Source organism: Passer montanus, unplaced genomic scaffold (assembly GCF_014805655.1).
Source record: "Passer montanus isolate IOZ18808 unplaced genomic scaffold, ASM1480565v1 scaffold39, whole genome shotgun sequence".
Lineage (NCBI taxonomy): Eukaryota > Metazoa > Chordata > Aves > Passeriformes > Passeridae > Passer > Passer montanus.
Window position 1 is genome coordinate 2,662,086 of NW_024368707.1, and position 22,935 is coordinate 2,685,020.

The following is a 22,935-nucleotide window of genomic DNA, read 5'->3' on the forward strand; positions in this document are numbered from 1 at the left end:
GCCTGGAATTAAATTCAGTAGTGAAAAAAAAACAGCAAATGTAGTGTCAACATAAGAAAGAAGCTGAATTTCACCTCCTGGAGCTGCAAGTAAAGGAGGACTTCTACACAGATGCAGAGATTTCCAGTGAAGCTTGATGTTGAAAGAACATGACAGATTCCAGTATATCAACATTTATCAAACATGAATGCGTAGGTTTTGGTAGGATTAACAAGGTTATTGGTATCAGAGCTAGGAAACTATTCCCTATACAGCAACAAGTGATCTATTCTTGTGCCAACTGGCCAAGTGTAGATATTGGTAGCTGCAACCATGGCACCAGGACTGCAACAGAGGGTGCATCCATTCAGGTGAAAGACTAAACCAGGAGAATTCCTACAGCCTATCAGGAAAATTCCCTCAAATACTTCCAAATCTTTCCAAGTTTCTTACAGCAGTGCATTAAAAGTGAACATACCACAACACCCACTGTATCTCTTCCAGTGCTACCTCAGTAAGCATTTTGTAGAGAGGCAATTCACTACTGCCTGGACTCCAGCTTGAAAAGACAAATTTCATCTGTTTTTGGGGTGGATTTTTTTTTGTGGTTTTTTTTTTTTTTTTTTTTTTTTTTTTTTTTTTTTTTTTTTTTTTAGTTTTGAACTCATCTGTTTTTGGGGTGGATTTTTTTTGGGTTTTTTTGGGTTTTTTTGTTTTTTTTTTTTTTTTTTTTTTTTTTTTTTTTTTTTTTTTTTTAGTTTTGAATGATTTAACTTCATCAGCCATGGCAGCAATGACAATCAAAAATTCAGGTTGATTTTTTCTGTTTCAACAAAAGCATTCACTTCTCATTTAGGAAGACCTTGAAATACATGGTTTAGAAAAAACACACACACGCACAAAAAAAGTAAATTCTTGCTTTCCTTAAACTCACTTTCCCTCTGAAAGGGTTTGCTCTGTGTGTAGATAATTCATTTACTTTAATTATTTTGAAGTGCTTCTGTTTGAGTGGGTAGAAGTCAAGTATCCACAACACCAAAGTAGGTCCTAGAATTAGTTGTTGAAAGCAAAATGTTCTGCTGCAGTGGCCCAAATCCGAACAAGTAGCAAGACTTGAGTATTTTGGCTTTTTCACAAAGAGCACCCAGATCCATGAGAATGTATTATAGGACTTATTTTATGGACAGGTCATATCTTTCTAATCAGGAACTTCAATTGTTACCCTTTGTTGGATGTTTTCAGTCTAGATAGCTTTCTGGTTAATTAGATACACACACTAAAAACATCAACAATAAGAGAACAAGCGAAGAAAGTCCTAAGAAAACTTCAGAGGGAAGCATTTGGACATAGTTATGTGCAAACATCCACAGAGAGAAGAGGAGGAATCTAGGGAAAACGCACAGGATTATCACTTTACAGTCAGTGCACACTGACTTGAACAAGGATTCAAAAAATAAACACATCTAACATTTAAATCCCAGGCTGCACATTCAGTGACACCCTTTCTCTCATGAGTGTAGGTACACTTAAAAACAAAACCCCAGCAGCTAAACATCTACAGCTTTGATGAATTTCAGCTCTCGATCTCATGGCAAAGCTACCAACCAAACATTCCACTGTATCCACAGGCTTCTACTAACACATTCTGATTTAAGGACAGAAATGCAAGAAAACTAAAACCAAAGACAGAACCAGCAGTTGAAATGAAGAGTCTGTGCTACCCATCCCATCAGAGATACAAGGATGTGATGTAGGCATCTGGAGAAACAAAAGATATCTCCTCTGGTACGTCTCATTCCACAGGTCTCCCCATTTTGAAACTGCATTCCTGTGCTTAACACAAACTTCCACATACCTTTGTAGCTCATCTGCACTGTTGCCCATAGTTACACCCAGTATTTACAGGCAAGCCTGTAGCCTTGTTCCTCCATGGAGGTAAACAAGAGAGGAAGGAAAATGGTATGAAGGAAAGCAGAAAACAATTCTGCACTTACTTGTCTGTAGTTGGTAGCTATATCTTAGGAACAGTTGCTTTAAAATACAAGTTGTTATTGAGGTTTGGTTTAAAAATCTCTGCCAGTTTTGACATTCAGGTGAAGGTATTGCTGCTGGCTCCAGAATAATTTGCATATCTTATCACTACATAAAATGTCTGAGGTGTGCACCAATCTGATGAAATTATAAACAAGAGTCCACACAAGTACACATGCCTTCCTGTTTGATTTCTGTCCTGTTCACTCCTCTATAATAAATCTTATGATCATCTCATTCTAGCTGGAGGTTTAACTGTGCATGCAAAAAGGAAAATGTTAGCAGCCTATTCTTGTCCATACTTTACAGCTGAGAACATGACAAAAATGTAATTTTGGGGAGCAAGCAAAAATCTTATTCTGCTGCCATCCCTCTCCTCTTTTATTGCTATAAAATTAGTGGAAAATCCCATATATTTATGTATTTTTAAAAATAATTTCCCACCCTGAAAGTAAATAAATAAATTAAACTATACCTCTTTTACTGCAAAGACAAATATACATGCCTAACTTTATGTTCTGCAATTAATCTCATGTATTTCAACAGGATTACTCATAATGCTGTAAGTGAAATACACATCTAAATCCTTGCAGAATCATGGCCTGAATTGCCAACAGTTATATGGCACAATTAAATGCTTAGGTCTAAATGTCTCTACGGAAAGATCAGAAGAAAGAAAAACCTTTAGGCATAGTAAGTAACAAATCTACTCTAGGGAGTGACTATGGGAGAAATAGTATTGAGGGTGTTGCCTTCCCCTGGGAAATTCACCTGTCACCAAATCTTTTCATAAATTCATCTTCTTCCTCTACCAGTTACCACCTTCACTTACCACTCTCTTCTCTAACACCAAATATGACTCTCCCTTCCCACACTTCCTCTGCTGCTACGTGAAGAAGGAGACAGGAGATGCACCTCACTCATTCTTTTGCACTGTGAAACAGGATGAGAGCACAGTCTGGCCCTTACATTAACTAGCAGGGTAATAAAGAGCTCATGTGCTGATTAACAGGCCTGGGGTGCACAACTTTGCTCCTTAGCCTGTTGCTGAACTGTTCACATGCCAGTGTCTCACTGAAAATCGTCCAGTAAACCCTTTGGACAACCCTTAATCTATCATTGGAGTCCATTACCAGAAGCTGCTTGATCAAAATGTATAGAAATTACATGCTCAAACTGCCATAAACATACATAAATTACATACTCAAACTGCCCAGGCCTGCCTCCAGGAGTAGCCTACCACTGGCTTTCTTCTGCAAATACTCATGAATGGCATATGAGAAGTTACTCATGATCAGGTTTTTTACTAAAATCCACGGCTTATGCAAAAACTTCTGCTTGTAAATTAACTCAGTCAGAAATATTAACTAAAATGCCAGGAAAACAAAGTCAATCCCTTAAAAGTTCAAATGACTATTTGTCACAAACATTTCACCTCTACTAATGAACTGCAAAAATGAATGATAGAAATGCAAAACTGTATTATGTTTAGCAGTTAACATTTTAATAAGAAGGAGATTAGCAATTTTTAATACCTCCAGTGCTTTGTTATATACAGTGGCACAATAACTGAATATTTTAATTGCTAATTATTTAGACCTCATTCAGTTCTCACTCAGGCAAAACTCCCTTTGAGGGACTCTTGCCTGAGAAAAGAGCTACAGGATTTGTTTTACTGTAATTTGAAAAAACTTTATATATCATAAAAACTATCAAGTAATAGTGAGACAAAAATCATTAAATCCTTAGCAATATTAAATCCTACTGAAATTCCCATTGACTCTCAACGCCAATGTTTTCATATTAAGTAAAACAGATAATTGCAGTTTACCAGTTGTAACTTACCTGTATAATTTATGCCCAGATATGCTGGTGGCTCTTAAAAAGGTCTAATAATGTTTTGATTCTTCTTACATATCCCTGCTTTTCTCCTGTGGGGAATCTCAGTTTAGATGTGATAAGGAAGCAGCATTTCCAAACAATTAGGATGTCAACACCTTCAGAAACACAAACATTAGCATTTGGTTTTACCTTTTGACTTCGGCCTCCAAAAGGGTTAAGAGCAGCTCTCAACACTTCTTTCTTATGCTGCTGTAAAGAAAAGAAATGAGTATGTTTAGGGATTTGCACACAAAAATCCTTGAGTTTCCATAACAGTCAAATAGCTGGTGTTCAGTGGGGGAAGTGGGTGGAATGCTGTATATACATAAACATACACCTATGGGAAGGAAGACAAAACAAAGTCTCACACATTTGCAAGCAGTGCACAGGTGACAAAAAAATAAACTAAATTTCAAATTAGTATTTTAAATTTCATGCTATGCACATGCTTCAGAGAGGAAAGTTATACAGCTGGACACAAAATAGGTAGAGAGCAATTTCTAAGACTCCATGCTTCAAAAAAGTAGATCTCTTTTTCTCCATTAAGTGTAGTTTAATTAATCTTAGGGATAAAAACAAATGTGCGTCACAACCAAAGTTTTGACACTTATGTTTGTAATTCAAATTCATTTTGGAAAAAGTTACAAGTAAGTTCTCTAACAGATCAAGTCTAAAGAGTTTCTCTCCTTCTATTCTTTAATGAAAAAACATGCACATTTTCATATTTGAAATGGCCTTAATGACTAAAATGTTCAGAAAACCTCTCCACAGGCTGCACTGAAGAAACAAAGAAGCAAAAGCAGACCTAGTACCATATACTGTTAACTACCAAAATGTTCAGAAATGAACACAGCTGAGGAAAAAGTAAGCATTTTGAAGACTGAAAGTAGGAACTGGGCACCCTCCTTCACCAATTCAGAATATGGTTTAGGGAACAGACTGGCACAGTTTCCAGTTCCTGTTATAATAGTTTCACTTAGGTTACAGTGCCCAAATCCATTCCAATCAGGCTTCCTGCTTCCTTGCAGGGGCAGTGAGATCCCTTTGCTCCTCTCAAGTGCTGACTTTCCACCTAAGAACCTGTGTCCAAAGCTAATGCCAGCTTGAGTATGCCAGGACTAACTAAAATGACTGGTATTCTTTAACAATATATGTTAAAATAGAATTTTTAGATAAATTACCAAAGTAATTTAAAAATTAATAAATGGTTCACATATTATAAAATTATATATATATATATTTTATTTTTTTTTTTTTTTTTATTTTTTTTTTGCTAGTGGGGGTTCTTCATGGTATTTTAACTACTGGGATTACAGGTAAGAACAGATAGAACAGATTACTAATCAGAATGAACTCATCTTTGGAGTACCTTTACAAAGTGTTGCTTTCTCAAATAAAGAAGATATAAGAGTAGGCTTTCAAGCTCATTGTTTCCAAGCCTGACTTCCCACCAGTTCCTGGCTACTGCAGGGACACTTCTGTTTCTTTCTCTCAGGCACGCTAACAATTTCTTTTCAAATCTTGTCATTTTCCTTTTGTTTTCTGGGTGCTTTCTACCTGTGGTCATTGCAATCAAGCGATACCTCGAGCAGCATTTGCAGAAATTTCCCTGTGACAATGCCCCAGCCTGTGTGGGTCAATCCTGAGTGTACTCGGCACAGCCTGCTGGATGGCAGCTTCCACTGTTCCACTGTTTTCAGGGAAGAAGGTTTATTTTGCTTGATCTAAAGCTGTGCAACAAATGCTTCAGCTTTCCTATGGTCTGCAGTTGCCTGCATAGAGAGAGACTCGCTGGACAGTGGCTGTTAGCACTTTCCAGCATTACACAAGGATGGTCTGGAACAGTCTGTCAGATCTGCACAGACAATGAATAAAGCAAAGCAGAAGGCCTAGATATTGAGTAATGAGGTGGGGTTTTGACCTTTAAATGCTGCTGGATGGATTGCATGAGGAAATGTTTGGTTCAAGTGATACTACTAGGTACAAAATGGTACTGTTTGCCTAAAGTCTACCTCCGCTACCAGCTGCACCACTCTGTGCTGGCTGGCACACGACGTGCTGCAGTGAGACATGGCTCTGCTGAGTGAGCCCAGTAAGAGAGGGTGGTACTGGGGAGCCTGAAAAGCATGGAAAGAACATGGGAAAATCTGATCACAGGGTGTGAGAGAAAATTTTCTATTTTAAAACCCATTGAACAGTCAGACCTCCAGCAGTGTTTAGACTCCTCAAGCTCTGCAAAGGATTAGATCCAAGTCAAAAGTCTCCGTTTCTCTTCTCTGGCCTACTGGCATTTGCACATTTGTACAACTACTCGTGATGACAAGCTACCCTCTTGTCAGCTGTAATTTTTGCCAGAAACTGCTGTACAAGAGTCTGTATAACTGTTACAGTTACTTCATTTTCACAATCATTAATTGATCCTTTCTAAACATTTGAATGCCTGAATTTAATTAGAGGCAACATTTCTGTCACAGTTTTTGTAACTGTTTTTATACATTATTTAAATTAATCAAGCCTTATAATTGAGATGGTAATTTGTTGGACCAAAACAGCTTTTTCCAGGCCATACACTTTGTTTTCAGTTCCAACCGCCATGTTTAAACCTTGTGGTTTAACTTAGATCAGCAGTGTATTGGTGATTCAAATTATATCATATCAAGTATTACCCTCAAAATCTGCTGCATCTGTATGATATCAATGGAGTGAAAAACTCTGCATGCAATTCAGGAACCACTTTGGTTTTTTCACTTTTACATGGAAGTTAACTCCCTGTACAAAGCAGAGGTGAACACTTCACAGCATAGGCTCACTAGAGGCTTACTGGGCTCAAAGCTGTAAGTCCATCAGTCCTCAGAAAGGCTCAAGTTAGGCTATGGTGATTTCCTAGCAAAATGTGCTTTACAGGATGAAGTAAATGAGGTACATTTATTAACTCGGCTTTTTAAATATCTAACCAGAATAAGATCTACTGCTAAAAGTAAAAAATACAGAAATGGATAACTTAAACAGTCCTAAATTAAAAATGCCTCTTCCACTATGCTAATTGTACAGTAACAAGAGCATCCTGTACTGCTGAAAATGCAAACAAGAGGAACTGTACATGCTTTTTCATTTCCTTATGTTGATACCTTATAGGCTGTATGGCCTTCTGATATTTGCTGTTAATGAAAAAAAACATTGTTCAGTGACCTATCATTAGATTAAGTGAAACCGAAATAAACACATTCCATTCAAGAAAATGTAAAATGTAAAAGTGTAAATTCTATTTACATTTTCTCTCGAGGTTATGGTGGGAGGGGGAATATTGTAGGATGGCAAATCTTCTCTTTTTAAGATCCTACATTTAAGAACAAAATTCAAAGAGTAAGATAAATTATATTAGCATCACTCCAGTTCAATTCCTTCCAAACACAGTCATCACACATACAAACTGAAGTCCAGCAGCAAGTGAATGAAAGAAATCACTGTTTATTGATGCTAAGAATATAAGAGCCAAAAAAGAATTTCAGACATGATTCACTGTGAGAGTACTCGTAAACTCTTGGTCTCTTTTGAGATTCAACCTGGCATGACATTTGGGCTAGTATATTCTCAGCAAAATGGACAGTGTATGACCAAAACGCTCTTAAAAAAAAAAAAAGTGTGAGAATTTAATGTTTGTAGAAAAGTCTTATGTGGCGCACTTAAAGCTTGAAATCTCCTCATTTTCAGGGCAGTATTTCTAGCAGAAGAACAGATTGCCTCACACAAGCTCACCACTACCCCTCAGCTTTGAACTAAGGGACCATGTTAAATGGTCAGGTTCTGGGGCTGCTTCAACCCTTCACTGGACTTACAACCACAGGGCAACTCTGCATCACTGTAGGAATTTTTTTTTGTGATATGGACTTTGGTCCACTGAGAACTAGAGTTGAGATCTCTGTACCTTTTCTCAAGAGTCAAGCTTGTTTGTCTGGGGAAAAAAAAAAGAATAAATCAAGTGACTAGCATTAAATTCCATGATAAAGACACTGTCTGAACAATTTCTGAAGACAACTACCCAAAGCAGACCACTGACCTGGTCTGCAAGTATAAGATAATGAACTGGATATGATTTGGCTTTTTTTGTGGGAAAGGAAGCTTTTTAGACGTACAGAAAAAATTTAAAGAAACAACTGTGTTACAGTTACATCCTTTACAGATGAAAAAGTCATTCAGGAAACAATTTAAGTTCCCTGTGCACTACTCAAATCTATTTGAAAAATACTGCCTGCCCATATTTATCTCTGTGAAAGACTTGGATGAACTGTCTAGGTTCAGGACAAAATGATCTTTGAAGGCAGCAGTCACATGATGGAGAAAAGGGAGCATCTGTAATGCTGTCTGCGAGGTTCATATGCCTTCACTTCATGTACCATAAGTTTACTTAAACAGAAATCATCACCTGGAACATGAGAAGCAAATGGCATTTTTAATATCAGAGCAATAAGCCTGTGTATTTCTTCAGAAGGAAATACAAGTGCAGACAGGGAATTAAAACATGCCATGGTAACAGCTGAAGACTTCAACTGTCAACAAAATCAGGCTATTAATTTTCACATAAACAGTCTTTTAAAATATTTGATTTTTAATATACAGTTCAAAGATCATTCTCACATTTCTGCAGCTTTTGTCTTTTAATGCCAATCACTTCAGATGACTTTTCACACTACCCTGTGCTTTGTCTCCCCTTTGGAAAAGGTGAGTGAAAATATCAAATGATATCTTATTGTGCCAAGACCAAAGGAACAGTTCAAACATTCAGAAATATTAGGCAGTGGCCTTACTTAAGGTAGGAAGGGAATGTGATTAGCAGAGGGCAGGGGAGGAGGGTAGAACCAAATCTCTTTTTGTATTTCAGTCTATGCTCAGGGCTAGACTATGTAAAACAACAAGCAAAAATTACTGGACAGAAAACACAGAATCATTTTGCTTCTCATCACATTCTCTTCTCAAGCAGATAGTGAGATTCAAAAGGAGCCTGGGAAGCTATTGGCTTGATCACTACCACTGAAAGCTGCCCAGACTGATCCACTTGGACTGAACTACTGCCTGCCACAGGATGCAGTCTCTCAATGGATGGTTCCAAATGTGGCTGAGAAAACAGCTCATGCTGCTGTGGCCTCTCTGTACCTGCTCAAAAGACAAGGATTTCAGACTTTACATCTGGCAGTTTACAGCATCTCCCCAGATGTAATTCACTCAAACAACATGAAACAGACACATGATGTGTCCCTTACCGATCTTTGCCTTCAAATTTCTGAGCTATTTCTGAAACGGAACATGGCTGGAACTTTCCTTTGACTGAGAAGAACCAAATGTCACATCCTAACAAAGAAAGACCTCTCTGTCTCTGGAAACACAAAGTAGGAATCAAAGGTGCTGCTGAAAAATCATTATCACCTTTAAAATTTAATTCCCTTAAAGCACTAGAGATTAGTCTGGAGGAATGCAGAAGGGAAGTGAGAGATGACAATTCTCCATTCTCTCCAGAGATTATATGTCCCTACAGATTTTGTTTCCTGTGCAGTACTTAACTCCTTGATGCCTTCTCTCTCATGATTTCTTCCTTGGCAAAACCTTCTTCAAATTTAAAAATCAGAACATGAGCAAAGTAAATAAAAATAAATAAATAAAGTTCAATGCCTATAAAAAGTACACAGACTAACCTGCTTAATTATTAACAAGTAAACACAACAAATTCTGAATTATTTACTTAATCTTTTTCAGCTACAAACCTCAGACTTTTAGAGCATGAAATACATGCTTTATTTTAGGACACAAACCAGGTATTTTATAAGGCTGTGGACATTTTTTTTGGAGGTGGGGCTGCTTTGAAGAATAGACATTTCTTATTAACCCCCAAATACCTTTCTCTCACCAAACCATACTGGAATTTTAAATATAGAAATATATATATAAATATAGAAATAAGAGTTTTAGTATAAAGATCCTGTATTCATGTGTTTGCTAGTGAATAGGATGGCTGTTTCTGAACTGCAGCTGAGCAAAAATAAGGGTTTTTTTTATGCACAGGCATATGCACCTTCCTCAGCTTCTGCACATCTGCTAGGAAGATGCTAGATTCAGAGGGAAAACCTGGTGAAAGTTCCAGATAGAAATTCTACAACAAAGGATAAAACAGCTCCTGCACAATCACATTTTCTTTACTGAATAAAGCTACCCTGCTGAAACAAACCTCATCTGTGCCACAAACAAATAAAGGTCATCACCACTGGTCCCTGAGGTTTTCTGACAAGATGCTGTTCTAGGCCAGACCTCCAGCTGGGCCCATCTTTACGTTCTCCCTTCCAACACATTGTTCTGGCCAGCGCTAATGTGACACAGCCTTCCCAGGTGATATACTGAAAATGAGGGAAGTTCAAGGTTCCTTGCTGGATAAAACAAGTGACATTTCTTTACCTGCTGAAGTTAGCACAGATGCTTTGAAGTCTCCAACATTCAGCAGCGTAAAACAACGCCCATCTCCTCCTCACTAACCTCAGGCCATCACACTGTCACTTTTTGTCTGAATGGTAATATCATCATGACCACCATGGCAGAAACATGGTTGTGAATCTCAGACAACTTTTCTCAACTAGCATTTAATAGAAACTATTCTGTAATATTGTCTTTGAAGCCCTGGATTAATGAAGACGTATCACAAAAATCACAGAATGTGCTGAGTTGGAAGGGACACATGGGGATCATCAAAGTCCAACTCCTGGCACTGCACAGGACACCCCAAGAGTCACACCGTGTGCCTGAAAGCATTGTCCAAAGCCTTCTTGAACTCTGTCAGGCTGGGTGCTGTGACCAGTTTCCTGGGAAGTCTGTTCCAATGCCAATTCACATACTATTATTCCCTCAACCTTGATGGTCAAACATTTGGGTTTTTATTTATTTGGTTGTTGTTTGTTTGGTTGGTTTGGTTGTGTGGTTTTTTTTTTTTTGGGGGGGGGGGTGGTTTGTTTTGGTTTTTTGGGTTTTTTTTGGTTGGTTGGTTGGTTTTTTTTGGTTTTTTTTGCTTACCAAAGACTTTCAAAGGTGCAATTCAGGAATGCAGGAGATGAGACAGTTAATCACAGAGTTGACTTAGTCTCTAATTTAGGTGGCCTACTTATGTTAGCAACATTTTATTAGCACATTATGCTGTATATTTAATATTTAGTACACTGTATGAGAATGGTTTACTGTGTAGTGCTCACATAAATGACTTACAAATTCTGTTTGACACATAGAGGAGTGTATAAGTAATACATGTATTTCTGAGTATACCTAATGCTACAGAAAATAAGGATAAGCAGAAGACCTGTAGAGAAAACACTAAAATATAACTTTTATAGACTTAAAGGCTAGCTTACAAATACTTCAGTAGACAAAAGATGCAACACTATCAATATACACACAATGCCTATCCCTTCTTTAACTTTTGATTTCAAATCTTCCTCTGGAAGCCTCGGCTGAAGGAAAACGACTTTCATTCAAAATTGCTGAAGTCTCACAATGGAAACAATTGCAACAAAACAAACAGCAAATCCTCCCAAAACCTTTTGTATTTTACTAGACCCAGAAGACAAAGTAGGATCTTTGAGTTTAGAAGTGCTTTCAGGACATTTTTCAAGAGGCAGATACGTTAGCTGTGTCCTCATGAATTATGCAGCCTTTCCAGTGTGTACTTACACAATGCTAGCTGGAAGCCCCTGGGAAGGATGCCCAGTGCATATGAGCAGCAGGTGGTACCAAAGGAGAATCGCTCAGCCAAAGCAGATCCAAGTATTGAAGAGCTGGGGAGCAGCTCTGAGCAGGGATCTCAGTTATCTGGCTACAGCTATAGCTGTTTTTGTTATATTGGTGCTCAGAAATTACCACTGAAAAGGAGATTTTGACTTTAGTCCTTAGTGAGGATGAAAAATACACTGGTTTTCATGCTCCTTCTATTCACAAAGTGAATCAAAGCTCAGGCATCTGTACAGGCCAGAAAAGGGGAAATCACAGAATCCTTTTGCCTGACATGAATCAGCCCTATGTCAAAATGCCCATAAGCAGTCCTGGTACCATTCCTACATTTGCCTTTGATCTCTAACTAGTGAAGCATTCATATTTATCAGAAATACGTTTTTCTGGTATCAATGGGCAGGTGAATGTAACAGAGTGAAGAAAGGATGATAAGCTCCCAAGACAAGTGGTCTCCAGTTGACTCTGAAACCCACAATACCCCAGTCAAGAAATAAAAGGTCATCGAAAGGCAAGAAAACTTATTTCTAATCAGTTTTAGCTTTTTGTATTCTGCTGCATAATTTGTCAATGTATCTATCAATCCTTCCACAATGAGGTTGCTAAGACAGACACTAAGACTTCAGTAAATATCAAATTTCCTTTCTGCAAGAATAGACGATCACAGCAAAAGCTTTTTTTTTTCCTGCTGGTGAAGTATTTTCAGTATTATTACAAAGGACTCTTTCTGTTTATTAAAACCCCTGACAAAATATCAGTTCCAAAGCTTTTCCCACTGTCATCAGTTGCTGCTTGTCAAGTGACATTCAAAACATTTTTTATTTTTAAAAAAAAACAAAACAAAATTGAGCCTATTTTCCATTCTTTTTATTCTTGTGCTTTGCTGAATTTTTCAATATTACTCCAATACATGTATAAGACTTGTATGGCACATCTAAAATGCCTCACAATAAAAAAAATTAGTTCACACTTCCTCTAGGAAAAAAACCCACAAAACAAAACAATCTAAAAAACCTCCTAGAAAATGTATCTTTCCCCAGTTATATTCAGTAGGGAACATAAAAAATTCAATATTTGCCACTTTGCAATTACTTCTGGACACAAAACAGTTCCTTCATGCTGCAATAGGTTTGTCTAGTCTAAATATAAAGGGAATTAGAACAAAAATACACACTTAAAACAGTACTAAAAATGACACTCACAAAACATCTTCGATCCTGACATCACTCTTCCCCTTATTTTTTCCAGTCATTCCTACCATTCATTACAGACATTTATTTTTTATAAAGATTAATGTATGAAAACCAGTACATAGAAATCAAGTAACAAGAATGGCTCTAATTAAAAATTTACAATATTACAAAAATAACTATTATATTAATCAATATGAAGACTGAGATGTTCAGATCAGTTGCACACTTTTAGTTCTAACATTCATTCTGCTTTAAGGACATGAGGGCAGCTGATTAAGTAAAAGCTGTAGCTGAGATAATGTCAAATATATAGTATCTGGATTAAAACCATGTTGGGAGTGATACTGCAAGCTAGCAGATATCTCCATTACAAGAATGCATCATATTTTATGGAACAAAGTTTGTACAGACTAAGATTTGAAAAAATGACTCAAAAGGATCTCCTCTTTTAGCTGAAAATGCACAAGCAAAATTGCAGGGATAGTTGTTGATCAAACTTAACTATGCTTTAATCTTACAGAAATCAGTAAGATTCATTTAACTCACTGCTTATTACAAAGCAGAGCCTTAAATTAAGAAAGCTTTAGTACAAATACTTGCCATAGTAAAATCTGTTTCTTAAGTGATACCCCTCAAAACGTGCAATCCACTTGATGTTATTTTAATAGGACCTACATATCTAACTTCTATCTATGTTTTTCTAAAACTTGCACCATTCTTTCATTCAATACAGGTCAATGGATTATTCAGGGTTTTGTCCTGTTATGTTAAAAGAGACTAAAAAAATATATGATGTTTCTGGAACATGTCATATAATACAAAACTACTTTTTCCAATAAGAAATGCTTGATATTGCAGTAGAGTTTTGAGATCACAGTGAGATTGTTGTATTAGGCACTGCAGTGCACAGACTGGAAGACAGTTGTCACTAGAAAAAAACTTCTCAGACAAGCCAGCCAAAGGGTGAAAGAGCAGGAACTATTTTTTCAGATGAGTTGAGACACACAGATTGGAGTTTTTCAGGAAATCTGTGACAAAATACAGTGTTGAACTTTTATCTCAGGTTAAACTCCACTGCTTTAACAACGAACTCTTCCTTCCTCTCTATTAATTATAGAAAGCAAAAGTCTCAGAATTATATCTACCCTATTGACTGAGCAATTCCAAACATCATGCTACTTCAGGTTTGCAAAACTCCAGCAGCAAGCATCTCAAAGCACTTAAAAAAACCCAACCAAATAGAACTAGGTTATTCTCACTCTGCAAGTAGGGAAATAAAAACATAGAGGTATTAGGGTAAAGTCATGTCATCTAACTTTGGCCATCTAGAGGACACTGTGGCCTAGGCTGCTCCTTTCACCACTGGAACAAGGTGAGCATCTTGAGAGGGCAATTCCTTCTCTTCTCAGATACCTGGCTAAGTCTATCACCAAAGAATTGTCACCCTCTCTTCTGCCTATTCCTTCCACCTAGCCTAGATGCTGATACTAAATGCCTCATGTTTAGCTGAGTGAGCTACAGATATCTATTCCATCACAAAGTACTCCTATTTCCTGTTCTCTTCCCTTTTTCCTATGAGACAAAAAACCTGTGGTGGGCCAAGGTCTGTGTGTGCTGACTAGCAAGCACACCCATGTGGACACTGGTGCACACTGCCAGACCTGTGAGTCTATTGACAAACTACACAAACAGAACTCACTGCTTCTTAGTGTCCAGGTATCCAGACGTTTCCAGAGGTACTGGCAACCAAACAAATGACTGAAAGTCTCTAGGTCTAGCTGAGATTTGTGCTGCCCAGAAAGCAAGCCCAGAAAGAATATCCATGATGCTGTCACAATATAAATAATGCTAATAAATAAAACTCACATCAAAATGAGATTCTTTTTTTGTACAAGAAAGGTGATAAAAGTCTGCTATCAGACTCTGATCACAAGTCCTACTATTCAGAAAAGGAAATACATCTGAATCTCAGTGAAAATGAATCTGTCTGTGGCTGAAACAACTTTTAAAAGCCAGAAATGATTGTATAGTTTTCTCTGTCAACTCGAAGATGAGATTTAGGGATCCAAAAACATTTGACTTTTCTACTGCAGATCTGCACGCATCAGAAAAATCTGGCACTACACTGCATGATAGGACCTTGAATCTCTGAAGTAACTGTGAAGTGGCATTTCAAATAGTTCTCAAAATGAAAACTGGTTAACACAAAATTAGAGTGATGCCTCCTCCAACATTAAAACAGACACTGGGAATGACAAATTCATTGTCTTGCCTCTCGCACAAAAGAATTACTTTGACTAACAGCTTCCATTCTATGTGTAGAAAGTTAAGTAATGTATTTCAGTGTTTTTGCCAAGTAAAGCCTGGGAAGGAGTCTTCTAAACAAATCACAGGATACCAGTGGAGTCGCATGAAAAACACCAGCACTTTAACTCAATCACTTTTGAAGTTCTAAAGGGAATGAGAATCAGACTTTGCAATTTCAAGATTCTCCTTCTTCAGTTCCTGACAAAAAGCACCCAGCCAGGTACATGGAAAAGCACTAAAGTCATGCTTTTAAACGAGTACTGCTGAGTGGCGAATGGGCCTGAATCCTACAGGCTCATTCCAAGCAGAGCAGTTCCCAGGGAGCCAGTGCAAGGAACACCAGTACCACACTCCTGCCTCAGCAGGTCCTTCTGCTTAAAATGAAAGCAAGTTGCTAAAAGCCATGGGTATCTCTCATCAGCAGAGAACAATCAGCATTTAAAGGAGCAGCTGAAGATGAACTCTCAGTGTTTCACTGCTGAGTGAAGGCAGAGAGATGGGAAGGAGCAGGGCTCCAGCTACAACTCCTGCACTTGGAAGCACTGCCACACCCCATCAGCTCATTTGTCAAAGAGCAGAAGGATCTTCAAAGCAAGAGTAGTGGAATGGCCTTCCCTTGGAATAAACTTGCAGACCGTACCACCTTCTTGTGTACATGCAAAATTTATTCATTTGACCTGCCCATTGCAAACAGAGCTGTGCTCAACAAAAATTCCTATGTAAAAAACACAGTGCCTTTGAGTCTTTCTCCAGGTAACAGGATGAGAAATCAAATGGAAAAGCTCTCAGTGATTATATGATGCCTATATCCATAACACTGACCATTCTTCCTGCAGGTACGACCCTGTCAATAACACCTTTGGACAATTATTTTAAGGGCATGAAAATAATCTTAAGACTTTGCAGAGTAGTATCTTCACATCCATCTACTACGGTTAACTTTCCAAATCAACATTATGCATTAGGAATTAGACTGATTGTTAATGTTTATTTTTATGGGGAGGAAGAATACCTCAACTCTGAACTTTCCCCTTTTGTTAATGATTAAAAAATTAATTAAATATTAACTTCATTAAACAAATAATTTATAAGACACACCTAAAATTTACCTACAACATGTATTAGCCAAATCTATTTGTTGTTTTGGGGGGCAGGCAGACAGAGTGGGTGAAGGACCCAGAAAAAAGAAAACAGTTTCCATAAAACTATATAGAACATCTTCTATTTCTCTGAGAATACCATCTATTATTTAGTGTGGAGCAAATATGTTCAGAGGCTAAATGGTCTCTTTCAAATGACAGAGGTATTTTTTTTCCTCTTTTCGTTTAGTACAACATGCCTCTGATATACCAAAATAGCTTTTATAAAAGGCAATCTTTATTAAGTAATTTTTAAAATGGGAATTACAATATGTACCAGCAAAAATTGCGTGGCTGTTTACTTACTGATTCTTTACAGAGGCCAATTATTTTGCCAATGGGCAAGATGAAATCTGTTACAAAAAATAAATGGGGCTTATACTTTAAATCCCATGCACATCAGAGAGTTATTTTGGTTTTAGGTCTGGCCACCTAAAAAAAAAAAGTGACATCAAATTGAAGGTTGTATCATACTTCAACAATAATAACTGGTGCCCCAAACACTTTCCACCACAAATCTCACTGGCAGGAGTCCTACTTTACAAGACAGCAAAAGCTATCAGAAAAACAAGTTGGGGTGAGATAAAGAACAGAAGAATATAAAAGGCTTCCTAACTTCCAGTCTTTTGCAAGAAATTATTAAACTTCTGTTTCTAACCCAGAGACATTACATCATCTTATTTTTTAAAGAAAAAATAACCCCGCCTTTTTAACATGTCTCTTGTATATCCACGCTTGCATTCAAATCTGTGTAATTCACTATCACAACTAAAATAATCCATCAGATAGCCATTCATATCTGAATGTGAGTGTAAAATTTCAGTCCTTACAATATTGTTTACCTGTGTGAGCCTCTTAAAACACTGAGTATTTCTATTCAGCAGAGTCCCTCCAATGCCCACACTTAAACAACCTTCCCTGCGACACAACAGGTAGCACTTTCCAGTTACATAGAGTCATGCCCCACCAGAAAAAGTCAACAGCAGGATGCTGTGGAGAGAAAGCCAAACTTATGAACATGTTCAGATTGCCACTGCCCAAAAATCTGAGTAATGTTCCAGACATGTTATGTTAATCTGTTATACAAGATTGTCCGTAATATGAATATTTTTTTTTAAGAGTACATGAGGGTGGTGTTGGGGGTTGGATGAAGGCATGTGGCCAAAGTTATTACAGAACTGAAGAGGATTATTTTAATTATTATTTTATCATTAAACCTCTGCATGGTCCTATTTAACCAATGCCATTGTGTTTACTACTCAAATGATCTATAACCATTCATTGTACTTGAAACTACTGTTGATCACTGAGCATTTCAGAATAAATATAGGTATTATTAGATGTGTAAACCTTATTTGAATGCAGTTTTATGCATAGAATGGATTTCTATCCACTAAAAACAGTCTTTAATAATAAGATATCAAGAAAAACACAGTGAGAAATTATATTTTCTGAATGTGATCTGTGTATTCTAGATACACCTCATAATGAACATGACCAAATACTGAACACAAAGTGAAGAACAAACCCTTTGTGTTGATGCAAAATTTGAGTGGCAGGAAAAAAACATTACAGAAGATAAGGGTTTTCATTCACAATGCAATGTAAATTAAAAAACCATGGATACAAAAGAGCAGAAACAAGAAAGGTAATATAACAAACTTACATTTCACCCTTCATCTTTACAAGAATCAAAAGAGGGACATACATCTTCATTCTAGTCGAATGGCCACTATAATAATAAATTACAGCAGCTCATATAAGAAATAAAATATGAAGGACTCGGTTATGTTTTAAATTGAAGGAATGCAAACCATAACAAGAAAAAAGAAACAAAAAACCCTGTAAAGTCTATGGGGTTTCATTTTTTTTTAAACAAGGGGCAAAGTATACATACAAGTAAGATATATCTATATTTATGCAATCACTTTGCTGTTGACTTCACTGGGAACCATATGAAGCTGGGAGACTTCCCTTACCAAGCCTACTTTCACTCTAAATAGGTCTTGATGGTTGCAGCTGCAAAGCCAGACAAAAAAAAAAATTAGGCCAAATTTGATGTGGTCATGCTAGCGTGGTGGAAAAGCTTTTGTGAGGATTTGCTGCTGTAACTGCATTTGTACATCTGGACCCCCAGAGCCCTTCAGAGACTTAGACGTCCATAGATACTTACATGGATTATTAAATGGCCTGTTAGTAAAAAGAGGTGGATTCAGGACACTGACACATTTGAAATTGGTATCTGCAACTGGACTCTGACATTTCATTTAGATACTTAAAGCATTAGTGTTATTGTATCCTGAGGATCTATATTAACAAGTTTGACGTAACAGATGGAAGCTTTTTCAGAAAAATGTAAACAGCTGATCTGAGAGCCAGCACTTTCTATAGACAGAACTTACAGTGAAATATAGCATTCTACTGTTTATTCCAAACACATCATGGCATTGTAAGTAGTCCACTTTATGCAGTGGAGAAATACAGTTAAATGTAAAAGGAACACACATCAAGAAAAGAACATTCTTCTGCAAATTCTCTGCTTCTGACCTATGAAAAAACAACAACAACAAAAACAAAAACAAAAAATATCAAGAAAATTATTAACCTCTATAAACCAGAGCAGATAATTTGAACCAAACCTCCCTGAGTCTTCTTGCAGGGATACTCATTGCTCATTCACAACATCACATTTCTGAATTTTACCAATTTAAATATTATTCTCATTTTAATAGCTATTAGACTAGACCTTAATGATTATCTGTAATGTGAGTAGCTTTTTAAACATATATTTGCAAACCTGATCCTCAATAAAAATAAACTAACTACTTAATAAATAAGAGAAGCACAAAAAAGCAGATTTTTTTGTGGAAATGGGGTTTTAACTATTCTTCTTGGATTACCCTCTTTGTTCTTTAAGTTGCATGATTGTTTTTGCACATCTATTTTAAGGGCATATTAATAATATAAATGATTACAAATACAGGACCATCTCGTTTCTGATTTTTTCACATTGTATATTTGCTTTTGCACAGTGGAAATTAATAACAATGGTCACATCTGACTGCTGTTGCTTCTTGCATGATTTCTGTGATGCACTAATAAAAGAAACTGAAAGTTCAGTGCTCTGGAATGATAACTCCAGTTACCATAATGTTTACCATGGGAAATTACCTATTGGACAATCCTGCCCAGAATCCTTTGCTTGAAATGGGATAAATTTCAGTTTGTGGAGATAAAGAGCCAGCCTAGGGCATCATTAGCATCAGTGCTTGTAAACTGTCCTCTGTTACAAAGGATGAAAGATGGAAAACTGCAGATCCAACATGAATGAAATATGCAACAGATTCCCAGAACTGTATCTGAATATGGCTTCAGAGATTTTTTCCCTTGGAAAATAAGGAAATCAAACTGTTTAAGGCAGCATTTATCCTATCAAGTAATTGATACGATTATCTTAACAACTCAGTTAAATAAGTTAAGCAACAAGAAAAAGAGATCCACGTTCACAACAGGCAGAGAAAGCAGCGCTGCAGTATGGGAACAGCTCAGAAGTAGCACTAAGGCTCTGTGGTCAGAGTCCAACTTGCATACCCTTTCACTCAGATGCTCTTCTCTTCCTGTGAGCCCATAACACGTTTTTAAAATATCGCTACCATGCATCAGAGAAGAAATAGCCACATTTATTAGGCTTATGACAATGTAAACACCATTAGAAGCGGTTCTGGTATGACAACTCTCATTTTGCACTTCTCTATTTCTAACTTCCTTCGTCAATGCTCTCTCTCATCCACTTAACACTTCCATTTATTGTCTCAAGGCCAGATTTTCAGCACTTTCTGTTCATCTCCAGCTCTCTGCCTGCAGCTTTGTACGACAAACTGACTCCCCTGCTGTCATTTGGGATACTTTAACTGGGCAAAGTCCACATTCAGTTACTTTATATCTATTCACTCTGTGCTTTAGCAATGTCCAGAGTTTACATTCTTTAAAATTTGATTTTTGCCCCAATTCCAGTATTTTTACAATATAACCTTTATATAAAACTAATGTTCCAGTACATGCAGAAGATTAAAGGAATGAAGGAAACACTCAGCTGTCCTTTAATTTTGCATGTGTTTATGTTATCTTGGAGAAATGTACCTATTTTCATTTTGAATCTGATCTACAAACTATGTTGGATGATTGTGCGAAGAGTCAGCATGAGAGCTGCTTAAAGAAATAAAATGAAGCCAGGAAAAAGCACAGGATGTTCAGTGGTAAAATCCACTGGATAACGTTTGCTTACTTTCTCAGTGTACTTTTGACTTTATTTATCATATCCAGAGCATTGGAATCTAGAGACAATCAGGCTGGTGAGTTTTGTCTGGCCTCTTACACATGGAAAGCAGCTAGATATTTCCAGTCTGGGTTCAGCTACCCAACTCTTCTTCTAGTCTTGGGAATGGAGATGAAAGCAGGCTGTTTCAATTAGCTTGGCTATAGAGATCATCTGTGCATTAATTGATTTGAAGACCAAGAGGGACAGCTCCTGCATAATAGAGGCCATGGAATTTCACTCTGTAATTACAGTTAAGTTCAGCTCCAAACCCAGCAGAAATCAAAGGTGACCATATAAGACCCATCTCTAATCAAAAGTGGCTCTTTTCCCTAACCACTAACTATTATAAAATATTCCATGTTTCTTTCTATTTCAAAAAGCCATCTGGATCTAAAGTGAACCTGTGTGAAAGATCTTTATTCCTGCATGGACAGGAGCAAATTTTCCACTGCTGCATGAAAAGACTAGAACAATGAAAGTATTGGGAAGTAGGAGGGGGGAGCAAAGCTCTGCCTTTTTGGCAGTACTAGCAGAACATTAGTTAGGGTAGGTGGAGTCCTGCTGGGTCTAACCAACTGCTCAGATTCCCTGTAACATTTTAGTGGCCCCCAGCTTTACACAGTACATCTCAGGACATGGGGGGAAAGCTCATCTATACATACATTTTAAAAGACAAAAAACTCTAGAGCGCGTATCCAAAGCAGATCAATTGCGTTTGCAATATTCTCAAAACAGAATGTTCCACCAGCAGAACTGATAAGAAGAGCCAAAAAATGGAAAACACTTGCTACCAATTTACTGCAGTCACCCATAAACTATTACTAGAACATTATGTATTGGGGTTCAAGCCAGAAAGCTATTAAAGCTGACTGCACTAGAGTCTTTCCACTATGCTACTGAAGCATTAATAAGTCTTTAGAGAATTGTGTTTATGTTGAAAGAATAATCTTATAATCAAATTTTCACACACACAAAAAATTCAGCTTTTTCTAGAATTACTGTGTGCCTTTGCTCTCTCCCCCACATTGGCTGGTGTCTCCACAAATACCATCATTTTCTATGTTTCTGTCTGGCCCAAACCCTGATCTACATACTTTGTATTCCAAGCTGGACAAAATTCAAGATAAATGGTGCTAACTGACACTGTTAATGGGCGCAGGATGTACCACATCCTTTCCCCTGTTGTCTCTAAGTGTCTTTCACAGTCCTTACTGCCATTCTTTGTACAAGATGAAAAAGAGTTAAAAGACAGCACTTTTACTTAGACACACAAATAATAAACATACACTGATATTCTGTGGGGCGGTGTTTCCATCCCTATTACAGGAAAATCTGCAATAAATCAGAGACCTCCTTTCCCATTTCAGAGACAGCACAATACCCAGCAAGACAATTATTAACCCAATGATTTACTGTTTTCACCTCAAGAATTGATTTTCCCTTTGAAAAGGTGTATGCTTTCTTTTCAGACACTTTCTCTGGTAGCACCCAGGTGCAAACCATATAACAGAGCAGGCCAGTTGGAATTAAGGCAGCTCCTATATCCCTGGAAACTCCTTAAAATAGTACAAATTGAGTTGAAATGTACTAGGGCCTCTCACTCCTCTTAAGATTCTACTTGAATAAAGTAAGAAAGACCTAAAATTCCAAGAAGGGGAACCAGTCTCTTGTATGAATTTATTCATATCTTCCTATGCAACTAGTTAAGAGCTGAAAACTGTGGTATTCATTGCTATCATCATCACCACCACCACGATAACCAGATAACCAATTCAACTCATATTCCCACTTGAAGCCCTAGGGACTCCAGGCCAAGGGAACAGTACTATGTTATGACAGGTTTATGATAACGTAACACCTTTCCTGATTTGCCTCTTCAGTTCCTGGAACATCCTTAAGGTTTGAGAGACGACTGGTAAAGCACTCCTTGCTGGACTGTAGGTTGTTCTCACTGGGCAGGAAAAGTTAAATTTCCTTGCAAACAGGGAGAATCCTTGGCAAGAGAATATCATTGTAATGGCTCTAAATACTAATTTTGCTGTTTTCTGAACTTGTTGGCTAAATGCCCTTAAATTGGATCAGACAGTTCTGATACCCTTGACAGCAAATAGTCTAATTTCAAAAATAGTAAAAGCTTGCAGCTCTCTCTGATGTCAATGGAAATTGTAGAAACTTAGTATCATTCCTTGACTTGGGCCTTTATAATAAAATGAATTGGGGGGGTCAAATGTATCCCTTAAGTAACATCACTTGACCTCACGTGGTTTTTTTACCTCTTGATTGAAGACTGTGGGATATATTGCTTGCTCAGGCAGCACATTCATGTGTGGGG

The 22,935-nt window shown here is 37.3% G+C and overlaps 1 protein-coding gene across 14 annotated transcripts in view; it reads right to left on the reverse strand.

Moving 5' to 3' along the window:
* ZBTB20 (zinc finger and BTB domain containing 20) overlaps window positions 1-22,935 on the reverse strand; it is a 473,219-nt gene that overhangs the window by 381,865 nt on the left and 68,419 nt on the right. For 11 of the 14 annotated variants that reach the window (XM_039717811.1, XM_039717807.1, XM_039717810.1 and 8 more), the window contains one exon: window positions 4,042-4,101. The gene's annotated coding sequence lies outside the window, so the exon portion shown is untranslated. Of the gene's footprint in view, window positions 1-3,855; window positions 3,942-4,041; window positions 4,102-22,935 lie in introns of all 14 variants that reach the window. The other 3 variants (XM_039717813.1, XM_039717809.1, XM_039717806.1) reach the window with 2 other exon arrangements.